This window comes from Macrobrachium nipponense, chromosome 35 (assembly GCF_015104395.2).
Source record: "Macrobrachium nipponense isolate FS-2020 chromosome 35, ASM1510439v2, whole genome shotgun sequence".
Classification (NCBI taxonomy): domain Eukaryota; kingdom Metazoa; phylum Arthropoda; class Malacostraca; order Decapoda; family Palaemonidae; genus Macrobrachium; species Macrobrachium nipponense.
In genome coordinates this window covers 19,258,749-19,273,748 of record NC_061096.1, presented here as the reverse complement: position 1 = coordinate 19,273,748, position 15,000 = coordinate 19,258,749, and the positions used below count along the sequence as shown (strand labels likewise).

The following is a 15,000-nucleotide window of genomic DNA, read 5'->3' as shown; positions in this document are numbered from 1 at the left end:
TTAAACTCTGTCACTAGGTAGTATCCCAAAATTTCACCTAAGCTAATTTTGAAAACATTGTAGCCCAAACCCAGCAACGGTGTTATATATAAAAACCACTGAGGTTACTACCAACAAAAACTTTATTTCAATGCACTGTTCTCGCGAAAATTCCGGAGTCGCGTAATCTTGATTTCATGTTCACATCTAGGCCTATGTTAGTATTAAATCAGCAGGGAATATACCAATTGTCAAACAATACTCGCAAGATAATAACTGTTCATAATGCCGTCTGTCACTTGTTATATTAACACAGTTTCCCTCAAATATCTTTGTACAAACCAACGAAGTTCGTTCTTTATGAACTTCCGCTTAGATGAAGTCTAGGTCTCTTTTTCATGTTTTGCTTGGCACTTCCCCATTATATATAGCTCATGTGTTTCTTTGACCTAGGAATGTTAACAATAACGTAAATATTGATATAATCTAATGTTCACAGCATAACACACCTAAATACAACCAAATTCACCGCTTCCCTAAGGACACGTCTAGTCACCAGACAAATGCAAACAAACAAGGACACGTGTGACGGTGTGACACTGACAGACTGACGGAGTGAGGCAAGGGTATGAAATGACAGCGAGAACAAATGCGTGGTATGAAACGTTTCAAGGACAAACGTTCACCACTAGGAGAACGACCATAAAAAGACCAGCAGGAGTAACGAAACAGAAATTCGAAAAACCTAAAGATACTCCGTTATATCCGGTTTTGATAGTTGTCGATAGCAGCTGAGCGGCATTGAACTGTAACAGACAAAAGAGGGGAAGCTCGTTTAAAATACCGATAAGTTTTATGCGATAACTCATATTTGGAAACTGATCAAAATTGATTATGATGATTATGAAATCTTGAAAATTTCCAGGCAAGTTTGAATATTATACCTTACACTTATACACATACTCATGCTCCAATATACACTATACACGCGCGCGCTCAAGCGCACACAATAACACACACACACACACACACATATATATATATATATATATATATTATATATATATATATATATGTGTGTGTGTGTGTGTGTGTGTGTGTGTGTGTGTGAATGCTATACAGTGAAGTTCCTCAACATTCAAAAGGTATAGGGATTAACGTATCAATTCATCACTTAGTATTCAAAAATACTAAAATTGTTTTTGAAAAAATTGTCCCAAACTATCTGACATACAAAGATTTGTGTGTGACGAACTCAGTACTTTTTTTTATAATGTAGATTTCGATTTTACGTACAAAACCTATATTTGACTTTCGTAACGAAATCAAATGAGGTCCTGCCTTGCATAATGGCTGAGTACATCAAGTCACTGTTGGCTACGTTCCATTCAGATACAGGTGCGTCCGAATCTTAGTCAGAGTTGACGCGCCTACTGATACATACATACAATTATATCTATACTTATATACATATATATACGTATGAATATATGTATACAATATATATATTATAATAGTTCATGGCATCGTTTAATATTTCGTCTTTTATTTTTAACATCCCGCTGCCTGGAGTCAAGTTGGTTTTCTATATCCTTCCGATTTTAATCTCTGAAGATTTTGATCGTCAACTGGCGTCACAGTCACAATGTACTGATAGAATAACACAATAAACTATATATTATTTCACTCCTTTGGAAATATTTTGCTTCGCGAAAAAGAACATCTCATGGCTAAGTACCCAACACTGCTTTCGATCATTTAAGAAAAACTATCCCTATCCTTAGACTCAGCCAGGCAAGTAGCTACTGGGATTCTGCAAATACTGACTAAAAATGACTAACTCCTCTGATAAATCAATTGTTATCACCTCATCATCATCGATATCATTATCATTATATATATTTACCTTACTAAGAAAATTCAGATTTATCGTTCGCTATCGACGCCTGAAAAAGAACCGTTGGCTCCTGCAGTCAGCCATCGACAGAACCCGAACCCTCTCGCCCCTGACGCGAGGGAAACCCAACATCTCAAATGAGGTGGACAATTTATTTGATATCAGTCGGCGTCTTTGAACTTTTATGACGAAGGAGCGGACCAGACCTAGTGATTATCATCTCTTAAAAAAACCGCAAGACACACACGGTCACAAACGCACCTCGGAGGAGTGTTAATCAAAATGTTAACTTTTCCCGCCCCTTATTGCAGCCGCTTTGCACCTTACCTTTTCCTTTCAATCTCCTTTAAACACACCTCTGAAAGGTTTAAATATATCCTCCGGAGATTTAATGCTCTGACTGGCGATGACGCAGCGATAGAAAAGGCAGTAAGCACCTTCTAACATTTTGGAGAATTAAATGAAAACCAGCCCGGCGTAAAATTCTGTCTGGGAAGTAGGGCAAAATGTATACTTAACTCCCGGGGAGGTGCATATCAATATAAAATATCTTCGGTAATTAGAGTGCACGAGTGCACATGGAAAACTTGAAGAGAATTCTTTTTTGCTCGTGTGGCTTCACCTGCAACATGATAACCATTTTCAGAATATTAGGACTAAAATTACCAAAGAGGAAATCCTCACACGCAACTCTGAACAATTTTTTGTAGCGGTCCTCCACGGCTGAAGCAGTAGCCATTGCAGAAGCACCAGTAGCAGGTATAAAAAAATTGTATAAGACCACCGGTCAACTTCAATATCTTCCCGTTAAAAACTTTATATAAATCCTTAGTAACATCGTGAAATGGCATAGCAGCGATAGCAGCACCACCAGTAAGATATAGTATCTATTGTAGTAGTAATCATGGTGGTACTGATGTAGGAAGTACATTGCGTAAAATCTGCAAAACTTTTCTAGTAAATATTCAACAAAAACTGATGAAAATGCTAAGTAGAAAATTTGCCATATCTTGGGTGAACTAATTCCAAAATATGTGGAACGCGGTCTTTGATCGTTTGCTTAACGTGTATATGTGTGCATGGTGTGTGTATGCGTATTCGACCTACTTCACGTAGGGCTACTAAAAATGTTTATAACATCGCAATTAACTTCTCACCTGCCATGAGAATCAAAACCGGAACCTAATTCCTATAGGATCCTTGGATATACTGGAAAACCACGATTTTCTTTTTAACCTGTATGAGAGTCTGCATTGCTTTGCTCTTAAGTTCACTGTATTTTTCCTTGTGTTTACTGTGCAATTACATTACGTTTTTTTCCAGCAGATTTACTGGTATTATGCCTTGGTTATCGCATTTGGACAACTCCTAACAGTAAGTAATAGTTCTAACTGTCGTTGCCAAAAAACATTATTCATTATTTGTGTTAAGCCTGGGACTTTTATAAGGTATTTTTTTGTATGGTGTTTATACGTTGGATGGAACCAGTGGTTATTTAGCAACGGGACCAACGGCTTTACGTGACTTCCGAACCACGCCGAGAGTGAACTTTTATCACCAGAAATACACATCTCTCATTCCTCAATAGAATGGCCGAGAATCGAACCCGCGACCACCGAGGCACTTTTTTTCATAAGGTATGATAGTTTGAGAATGTTGTTATTGTATTTTGTGAATAATGTGGGTTTTCTTTCTAAGTGTTAGGGCAATCATTGTGTGTCAAAATTGGTCACGTTTAAAGTTTAAGCTTTAGTTTAACCCTCAGACACTTGCAGAAACATTAATGGTAGTGTTATATTATATGAATGGGGACTTGTCAATAGACGAAGTAAACATAATTCATGATCAGTATTTGCACGTGACATAGTTTGAGTTTGATGTGCTTTATTACAGCAGACTATTAGGCTTCTGCAGATGACTCTGAAACGAACTTGAGTAACAAAAATGTTAGGTCAATTTTTACTTTAAACCATTAAAGAAACAACTTGGGTAACTTATGGAAACAAGAGCTTGGGTAACAAAAATGTTTGGTAAATTTTTACTTTAAAACATTATGAAAAAAAAGAACTTGGGTAACAAAAATGTTAGGTAATTTTGTTTTTTACTTCAAAACCAATTTACGGAAAAGAGAACTGGGGAACAACAAAACAAAAAAAGGTTAGGTAAATTTTCTTTTTACCTTTCACACAAACCCCTCCATTACACAAGAAGAACAAACAAGGAACTTGAGTAACAAAAATGTTAGGTCAATTTTTTCTTTAACCTGTTACAGAAACAAGAACTTAGGTAAAAATAAACCTTAGGTAAATTTTTACTTTAAACCATTATGGAAACAAGAACTTGGATAACAAAAATGTTAGGTAGATTTTACCTTAAACCATCATTCCAGAGTTGGAAATGTGATTTTCTCATGTTTTAATGCATGCATGGAATGTTTCTGATGTTCATTTTGTTACCAATCGTGTAGTTTTAGAGACTTAAGTATATCTTAGTTTTACCAGACCACTGAGCTGATTAACAGCTCTCCTAGGGCTGGCCCGAAGGATTAGATATTTTTACGTGGCTAGGAACCAATTGGTCACCTAACAACGGGACCTACAGCTTATTGTGGGATCCGAACCACACTATATAAAGAAATGGATTTCTATCACCAGAAATAAATTCCTCTGATTCCGCGTTGGCCGAGCAGGGAGTCAAACTTCGGACCACCGGATTGGCAGCCGAACTCGAAAACCACTCGTCCAGCGAGGAACTAGTTTTAGAGACTGGAATCACCAGGCACCCCCTTCCTCCTAATTCATACAACTCTAGGGACCACAGAGAAAAAGCTGGGTTTCTGAACAGGGGAAAACACACAACCAGTGAAATACAAAGATGGATTTAACCTATCCTAAACTAGGGAGCTGGTTAGGTTTAGTATCCCACGGACCCACATGTAACCTAACATAATCTGAAGCCTTACTAAGCCAGGGGAGTTCTGCCCACTCCTGGACCCTCTGCTTAACCTACTGGGTCCTTATTAAGTTGGGGGGCCTTCACACTGCCTGGATCCCCCCACCTAGCCTAATCTAGGGCACCCTGGCCTTACCTAGCTGCAGGGACTTCGTCTTGCCTGGAGCCCCCAACCTAACCTAACCTAGGGCATCATGGCCTTACCAAGCTGCAATGGAATGGAATATAGAATTTAGGCCAAGTGCCAAGCCTTGGACCTATGAGGTTATTCAGTGCAAGTACTGAAAGTAAAAATGAAAGTAGAAAGGTTTGAAATGTGTAACAGAAAAATTACCTTACAATTGCTCTATGAAACAATTGCTAGAGGAGGATGGAAAGTAAGAAGGAAGAAAGAGAACATGAATGGAGGTACAGTTAAAGGAATGAAAGGGGATGCAGCTAGGGACCAAAGGGATGCTGCAAAGATCTTTAATGCCTACAGTGCACCGTGTAAGGTGCACTGATGGTACTAAACCCCTATGGAGTTACCTAGCTGCACGGACTTCCTCTCCCCTGAACACCCAACATAACCTAATCTACAGCACCATGGCCTTACCTAGCTGCAGGCCTTTTGGCTTCCCTGGACTCCCAACCTAATCTTACTTAAGGCACCATAAAATAAATAATAGGGTTGCGACCAAACCTAACGAAGCCTAGGGCACCAGGTCCTCACCTGCCCCACCACCATTTCTTACTTAGCATACTGCATGATGTCGTTTTGATAATGTTCTGCTGACCCTCTTCTAATCAAAACCCCAATTGCTTTAATATCATGAGGATGTTAGAATTCATATTTGTATTTCACTATGTTGTATTCCCCACCCATCCCCAACCCCCGCCTCCAAAAGCCCGTTTCCCTACTGTGGTTCCCATATTTGAAAGATGTAAGAGGGGTTAGTACTTCTTAACACTGGTCCTAGCCTACTATTGTTCCGCAGAAATGAACGCCCAAAGCATTCCAACTCGCCCACAAAAACAGAAAAAACCATTTCCTGCTCCAGAATAAGATTATGATTCACAGTAAAACTTACGAAACTATTTGACATTCGATAAGACTTACTTTAACCTGAATCGGAACTTGCAGATGTAAGCTTCTATGGGTTAGAATACATCCTCGCCGTCACTAGTTTTGTATTTTCCCCATCTCACAGTTGTTCACCATAACAGTAGGATACAAGGGTCTCCAGTATGATTAAATCGCTGACATTACCGAATTAACGTCAGAACTCAAAAACGTACGAAACACTAGATATAAAAAATACAAGAAGTAAGAATTACATGTACGAACTAAACGAACAAAAGACCGTGGTTTTGTTTTTCTAAGTAACGCCTGAATCCCTAAATCTCATTTAATGGGTGAAACTTAAAACAAAAGAACCAATAATTATTCTTCTGCATTATGCACATTTCCCGGTGAAAATAACAAAGACGAACGTTCTAAATACACGAGCCGAACCATCCTTACCGTGGGACAAACAAAATCCGATTCCCATCGGGAGGTCGGTTTTCGGCTCCGTTGAAAAACAAACAAAGAACTTAGAAGACGTCCATAAAGGTAACAAAATTTGTCGCTAAATATCCTGGTAACAGTAATTTTTGCATTAAGCATGTTAAGGAGACAAGAGCACAGCATAATCGAACCACCCAGCTCTCTCTTTTTAAGGTCCGAAGTGCTGCAAGGCTGTATAGCCTAATATTCGTTACAAACCACAGTGTTACAGTATGGAATTATAGTATTAAAATTAAATAGTACCAAATATTCATTAAATAGCTTTTCATGTGAATATAACCATGCCAATGCGTTTGTCAAAAGGAAGGCATTGTTGTTATTCACTTCGTGTTTACATTACATATCAAATAACCCTTGTGTTCTTTCTGGCGTTGATCTTTATCTTCGCTCTACAAATCGTAATCTAAGGTCTAAAATCTTATGAAGAGTAGCAACCAGAATTCGCTCTGGAAACCTTCCATTTTTTTATTTAGTATTATGAACATTGTTACTTGCTATGATTTATAATAATTTGCGGGACAATGCTTATTATAGTACCATGCAAAAATGATAACCCTCTGTAGGTACGAAAAGACAAAACCTGTTATATAAACACGCCCTCAACAATGACATATATACATATATATATATATATATATATATATATATATATATATATATATATATATATATATATATATACTCATTTTTGTATTAAAGTTATATGCATAAGCTCCTCTCACAGACGCACACAAACGCGCGCACACATCGGCAAAAACCTTTCTTATCACGGAGTTTACCCATGTGCATTATGCCAGCACTCTTACGAGCTGCCGTTCACTTGCATTTCCTGGCTAATATTAAACCCGTTTCGGTAAAAATAATAATAATAATAATAATTTTCTGCGGATACTAAACCTTATGTCTTTATGAGCTGAGGTTGTAATACCCTACTTGCCTAACTTCCAGAACGTTCGTTGTTCAATCAGTCAACTTTAATTTTGATTATTTGTTTTCAAATTGGCATAAAAAGTTAAGTAAATTTGAGATGCTAAGACACGACATAACACTCAAAATTTTATTTCCTTTCTTCCTCCTGTTGTTTAATATCTCTCTCTCTCTCTCTCTCTCTCTCTCTCTCTCTCTCTCTCTCTCTCTCTCTCTCTCCGCACCCCTTTGCGATGTCATAAAGGTCCCTCCTGGACGAGCAGGGTACTAAAACCCTCTGATTTTTGAAGTCTGGGCCGCCCTGCCTTGGCGAAGGCTGTTTATGGCTGTGACTTGGGCGTAGCAAAAAAGAAAAGAAAAAAAAACAATAGTAACTACCCTTGGACAAGCCAATTTCTCAAACCTTGGGTTTGGATATGCATTGCAGATTTACAACAAAGTTACAAAAGAATCTTAAACCACATTTAATCAAGAAAAAATCACAAACCCATAATTATAAAACGTAAGGATCATGTCAAGATTAGCGAACCCACTATTTTTCAAGACAATATGATACCGCTTTGATTTATATATATATTATTAATATTATTATTATTACATATTAATATTATATTATATATTAATTATATATATTATTTATTGATTTATTATTAATTGAACATATACTATTTATAATAATATTAATAATAATTATATTAATATTATATAATGCATTTATAATAATGATATATTATATTATAAAATTATATATATATTATAAAATATATTTATTATAGTATATATATATGTGTATATATATATATAATATATATATATATATATATATATATATGTATGTATATATATGAATCAAAGTGGTATAATGTTGTCTTGAAAAATAGTGGGTTCTCTAATCTTGACATGACTTATTTTTTTTTTTTTTTTTTTTTTTTTTCTAGAAATAGACTAAATTTTACAAAGATACAACGAAACAGCCCATAAACAATCCGGCTCATGAAACAGTTGAGTTCAAGGTCGAACACTGCCAATTGACAACGATCTGGATACAAGTCATTTCGACGCTGTGGGATTTTCTGTTGAACTCTGGTCTGCTGACAAACTTTTTTTAACCAGTGCATTTTGTGCCCTTGCAGTATTTTTACGTTGTGTTATGGAGGGTACTTCTGTATAATTAATGCTTTTTGGGGTATACCAGCGTTTGTTTAATTGATAACACTGGGAGGTATAAATATGACTCTCGCTACTCTCTCTCTCCTCCAGTCATTCTTCTTCTCTCTCTATCTCTCTCTCTCTCTCTCTTTGTATTGATTTTAATTATTGTTACTTTCATATTTTAGCCCTGATGATGAAGCCATCCTTTGGAACGTTAGCTGGGAATAAAGTTAAAAGATGCATCACCTCCTTTTCGCCCTCCTATTTGTAGCTATATATATATATATATATATATATATATATATATATATATATATATATATATATATATATATATATATATATATATATATATATATATATATATATATGTATATATTATATAATATATATATATATAATACAGGATTATCTACGGTTTTTTATTCTAACATTATTGATATGCTCTCGAAAAAAAAAAAACACGAAAAAACCAGTCTTCATAAGAGCAAAACTTGCAAAACGTAAACGTCAGGGGCTGTTTAGTCGGACTATGTAGACCGAGGTGAAGCGAACAGGTCCCTCTCAGTCCGAAAGAGAACTGGAATTTGACAATTGCCCGAAAAAAGCCCGTTCCAGTCGGAGACGACACATGACACGCTCGTCGGGCGCTTCCTACCGCCTTTAAAACGCCGCTGGCATTTTCGAATTATATCGTGACGCCATAAATTGGCGCTATTTGACGAGTGAAGGGGTTGGCGAATAAGGGACCAGAGAAGGGTTGGAAAAAGGCCAAAAGGGTCCCAAAGATTTCCTGGATCGGTTGATTATTGCTTTTGTTATTGGCATTGTCGGAGTTATTGGCGAGGCCGGTCGCCATGTTGCGGTAACGGCCTCTTCGATATTGCTCTTTGCTTTTTTTAATTTTTTTTGTTTATTTTTCTTTTTTGATAAGAGCTTGTCTTCTTTACTGATTCCGCTTGTTCACTTCTTCCTGTACTTGAAACCAACAATACAGACACTTTAGTTATGCATAATTATATACTCGTACACATACCCACACACAGATATGCATATATATGTGTGTATATATATATATATAATATATATATATATATATGCATATATACATATATAAATGTATACACACATACATACATATAATATATATATATATATATATATATATATATATATATATATATATATATATATATATATATATATATATATATATATATATATACATATAAAAACTTGTCTTTGCACCTTTTGCCTAAGTCTAGTACCACCCTCCCTCAAAATTCGTTATAGAAACTACAAAATATTATACGAAAAATAGCTAAGTTGCCGCAATAATCATTTTCTGAGTAAAATGTCGCAAAGCAGATACTACAAAACATAGCATTAACACCTCACTACGGGGAAAGGTGTTGCGCGGGGGGTGGGGTGGGCGCTATGTTTCCTCTAAGTTTATTTTACCTAGATATCCCCATGGCAAAGTATACACCACCCTAACAAAGGTCCCGACGCTATTTGTTCCACGACTCTCTCTCTCTCTCTCTCTCTCTCTCTCTCTTTACCACTCCAACAGTTCATAGATCATAGTCTCATTTTTCCCGTGAATCATAACAGATGTGCTTGCTTTTATTTGCCCTCTGAATATCTGGTTTTGAAGTTGAATTCTTGCTTACAACATTTTGTTTTATTTCTCTCTTACTTTGACGCTAAAAAAAAAAAACGATAGCTCAAAGGTAAGCATTTTTTGACTTCGTTAATTTGAGCCTTCACAAACATTTTATATATTTTATCGCTGTGGTTCCCTTTAATTACTGGAGTTCCCAGTCAAGTTTTATATTATTAATATTCCCGCCGCCCTTCACACTTTAAACACTTAGCCCTTCGGCTTTTTTATCCTTCTGTGCCTGCAGAGGGAGCGAATCACACAGTTTGGAGCAACACCAAATGGAATGATATGACGTTAATGCTAGTTGTATCATGAGTGAAGAGAGCAGCAGTGGGTTTGTGCAATGGCTGGAAATTGCGTAACCGTGACTAATTATAGCCCAGTTTCACGTGATGTAATTTATCTCATGATAATTAGCAGAGGTAGGTGATCAGCCTGCACCTCCAGGCACTCGTATAATCCTCAGTGATAACAAAAACAAGTCCTAAAAAATGCAGTTGATTGTTGGGTCCTAATGAGTACACCCGAATCATTGAGTGTGTACCTCCCTTGGAGTACCTCCAGATCTTGACGGCTACAGACGTGAAATAGGTTCTGATATGGTTACGTCTTTTAAAGAGTCTTGAATGTTCTCAGTTTTGACTCGCCGAAAAGGAAAGTGTATAAATCTCGAATTAATGTAAAGATAGTCAATGGACCTTCAACAATGGGAGAGCACTTTGGATCTTATCACACTGAAACAACAAACTGTAATTTGACAATGCATCGTTCGTAGCGAAGTGTTTAATAATCCAATCTTTAAATGCTGAGGACATTTTGTCATTTATAACAAATAAAGAATATGGAGATTAAGCTTCGTGTTTCAGAATTTATCTGCATATGAATAGTGGTATTATATCAGGCATGAATATACCCTTGAGTCCTTCACCGAAATGAATGCATATGTTGTCCGCCTGTCTGACTTAGTTACATAAAGTCTGTTTATTTCGCGCCCAAAGGCCGTTTATCTGGTCCTTATTTAATTTCTTTTTATTTTAAGTCTGTTTGTCATCGCCCATGTGTTAAGACTTATAAGAGACCTTTTTGTCTTGAGTTCAACTTACTATTATTCTGAGTCCAAATGTCCGCATCTCACCGGCTAATTTTTTTTTTTTTTTTTTTTTAGTCTGAAATAAGGATGTTTACATTTTATTGCCAAACGTCTTTTGATTTGATTTTTGAAGATTAGACTATAAAGCCAAGCACTGGAACACTTTCAGCCATTCAGTGCTCAAGACAGTAAAAAGAGTATGTTAGAGTGGTTGGATAGCAAGCTGGAAGAAAAGAAACTGGGAGGAAGGTAAAAATAGAGCGCTAAAAAGTCAGTGCACCAGGTGGGGTGTACTGTTGTCACCACCCAGCTACGGGGTCTTTTGATAAAATTCCCATTGTCCATATCTCATTATTCAAAGCTTTCACAACGAGTTGAAAATCTCTGCCCTATTTCTATTTGTTCTTGCCTTATCCTCCAAGACTGTTTCTTTCTCTTTCTAAGTTTTTAATGCCTTCTTGCAAGCCTGTTTGTCTGCACCTCATGATCCTAAGTCTTTGTGTACGATGTGCATATCATACGAGTATGAATGATTTCATCCAAAGCTCGTTTGACTAAGTTTTAGCATTCAGATGGATTTAGTTAAAAGTTTTGTTGTTCACTTTTCACTTTCCAATTTTGTTTTGTCTAAAGTGTTCTTCCCAATAGGTACAACGTCTTATCCGAAGTCTTGTTTTCTGAGCCTCAGACACAATATCCTTTTGTGAAAGTCCATTTACTCTTGTTATATCGTCCAAACTTTTTTTCTACTGTTCATCATCTTATGTAATTAGTTTAAAAAGTCCGTTTGCACGTTTTATTGTCCAACGCCTCTTTGTCCGAATCCCATTCTTTCTCATTCCATCATCCCAAGTCTTTCTCAAAAGTCTGTCTGGCTATGTCTTAGCGTCCAATATTGTTTTGCTCACGTTTTATCGGCCAAGGTCTTGTCGCCCAAAGTCCATTAGACCACCTTCTATCGTCCAAAGTTTATTTGACCACATTATTTCGTCCATAGTTCATTTGACCACCTTATATCGTCCACAGTTCATTGGACCACCTGATATCGGCCAAAATACATTTGACCACTTTACATCGTCCACAGTTCATTTAACCACCTCATATTGTCTACAGTCCATTTGACCACCTCATATCGTCCAAAGCTCATTTACTACCTTCAATCGTCCAAAGTCCATTTGACACCTTATATTGTTCCAAGTCCAGTAGACAACCTATCGTCCAAAGTACGTTAACCCATGATGTTTAGCTACGAAGCCTGTGTCCACGTCATATCGTTCATTGTTTCTTCGTTGAAGACACGGATGTCCACGTTTGTGGACTGCATAAGGTCCTACCATGTAAATGCGTATCCATATATCAATTTATTGGTTCTAGGGATTTGCGTCCTGGACAGCTTTGTCGCGGTCAAATAAGTCCCTGCCATTGGCGTTGCTGTGCGTTTGCGTAAGGCATTTTGGCACCCTGGTCATTTGCATTTCACTATATATAACTATTGTTTCATATGTTAAGCCAAATATCTAACTAGGTTATTAGCTATGGGCAAATGAGCAGTACCTCGCTTGCGCCTGAGCCACTTACGGTATAACACTCACCGTTGGGTTTGGTATCATAAAAAAACAGGATCATTCACCGGAGTAGATGCAATGATTATATTCTGGTATGTTGATGAAATATACCTTTGGGCTTTATTCCCTGAATGGAAACATAAAGCCCGCCCGAAAAGCTGATATTCTACTTATAGAACTGTTGAACTACTGAGCTACTTAAAAACAACCCGGTCCCGCCTTCTCTTCACGAAATACCAAAAGAAGGTTGTATTGCTCCCACTGTGGAAAGGTTTCTTGTAATTGGTGCTGGCATAAATGATGATGACGATACTCACCCATCCTTCTGAAGAGGGTCTGGATGACTTGACACGATTTCACGATTGGGAGACAAAAGGTAGTTTAAAGATTTGCCCATAAATCTAGCACGAATTGTACTGCATCCATGCCCAAGACAGTGCATTTAGTACTCCGCGTAATTTCGCTCTTTTACCCAATAACACTAACATGCGACGGTCTGTTTAGTATTTTGTTGCCGACTCACCCTCAACTCAATCCCAAATCACTGCTGGCTTATTTTGAACCAGGAGCTAGAAGTAGTATTGCAGGAACCCAAACTAATGCAGCAATAAGCTCGCCTATTTCATATTTGTCAAACTCAATTTTTAGGGAAATATGCGACCTCGGCTTACGACGAAGGTATAACGAAGATCTAGAATTCGATTTGAAGATGAGACGTTACTGAATTAGCTTTCCTTCTATAAATGAAGCGGCATCAGGCTTTCTGGATCTGAGTTCAGGTCACTCTTTGCTTCTCGAATTCATCGCATGCTATATGAACAACTTACACTGGTCAAGGTAGAGACAGAATTGGGCACAGGGTTGCAGGAGCCTTTTCCATTGCATCTTGGAATGTTCATGGTCGAACCGAGAACGACATGCCTAGAACTAAAAACAATTTTGGAGGGGTGGCTTAGTGCTATCCAAAATTCTATCTTCTGTTTAGAAATCGATTGATGAGCTGAAGAAAGAGGAATCTTTCGCCACGAAGACGACAACTGACTACCAAAAAGGGATTACTGTCCAACCAAGAAATAAGAATATCAGTAAGCGCCTTCAGTTATGTTGCAAACCTCAGGACAAATTCAGTTTCTTAAGAAATGGGTGATCCACATCGTGAGTACGCTTTTCAAAAATTTGGGCGTGTTTGTCAGTTTTCATAACCTTCAAAAACATGCTACAGTATATATAATTTTTTTTAATCAAAGTTTTTTTTATAACAAATGATAAAATATATTTTATATACGTGCAGTATACTTGTGTGAAAATGTTCAAGATTAAACATTACATTTATATGAAATATATACATACTGGGACACAAATGAAGAGACGCAAAACTGCAGTATGCAAATGCAAATGCTCATGAACGCCGATGACCGGGACGCAATTGACCTGTCATCTCATATTCTCGATGTGCATCAGTGGAAATCCGTATGTTCCAAACTTTTTGTTTAAATTTGCTACTGTCCAGCCCTGGGACAACCTCTTTCGCTGATAACCCCTTTTTACGGAAGCAGAATGAAAGTACAAACTTTAGAAAGGCACAGAACAAGTCTAGAATTGTAATTACAGTCCCGATCCTCTCTTGCATTACCGGTTTTTGACGGCATGAGTATTTCTGCTTATCATAATTATATTATCGTTTAGAAAAAAGAACTAGAATATCCAGAATGCTTTTCAAATGGGAATATGAAATTACCTGGCGAAAAATACTTGGCAAACGTCTTTCCATTCTGAAATTGAAAATTTAGATACAAAGGAGGAGGAATTTTGAAATGAATGCGAAAAAAATAGTGAAAATGAAAGTGCTAGTTAAGCTGATTTAGAGTTCGTAAGTACCAATGATCTCCTACCTCTTCTGTATACTATAGTGACTGGTTGATGTAAAGAAACTCAATAAGATTTGCGCAGCCAATTTTAACGCTTTTTCAGTTTATAATTGAATTCAAGGTCAGTAAGACGCTCGCAACATCGTAAAGAAGAAATAATGGTTGAATGACTTTTTTTTTGTTTTTTTATAGCTATTGATCTCAAGTATATGCACTTAGTTACCTCTCCCAACTTAATATAATAGAAAATAATAAGCAATATGAAAGGGTGCAATGGGAAAATTTTTTTTTCTCGTATTTCCATTAGTATTTTAGGATTCGACAATCTTATCTCTCAACAAAGGTATGAATATAC

At 36.9% G+C, this 15,000-nt stretch overlaps 1 long non-coding RNA gene across 3 annotated transcripts in view; it reads right to left on the bottom strand.

Moving 5' to 3' along the window:
- LOC135208454 (uncharacterized) overlaps nucleotides 1-6,317 on the bottom strand; it is a 185,865-nt gene extending 179,548 nt beyond the window's left edge. For 2 of the 3 annotated variants that reach the window (XR_010313169.1, XR_010313167.1), the window contains exon 1: nucleotides 5,928-6,317. This is a non-coding gene — a long non-coding RNA (uncharacterized LOC135208454). Of the gene's footprint in view, nucleotides 1-488; nucleotides 578-5,927 lie in introns of those variants that run through there. The other variant, XR_010313168.1, reaches the window with a different exon arrangement.
- Between the last annotated feature and the right edge of the window lie 8,683 nt (nucleotides 6,318-15,000).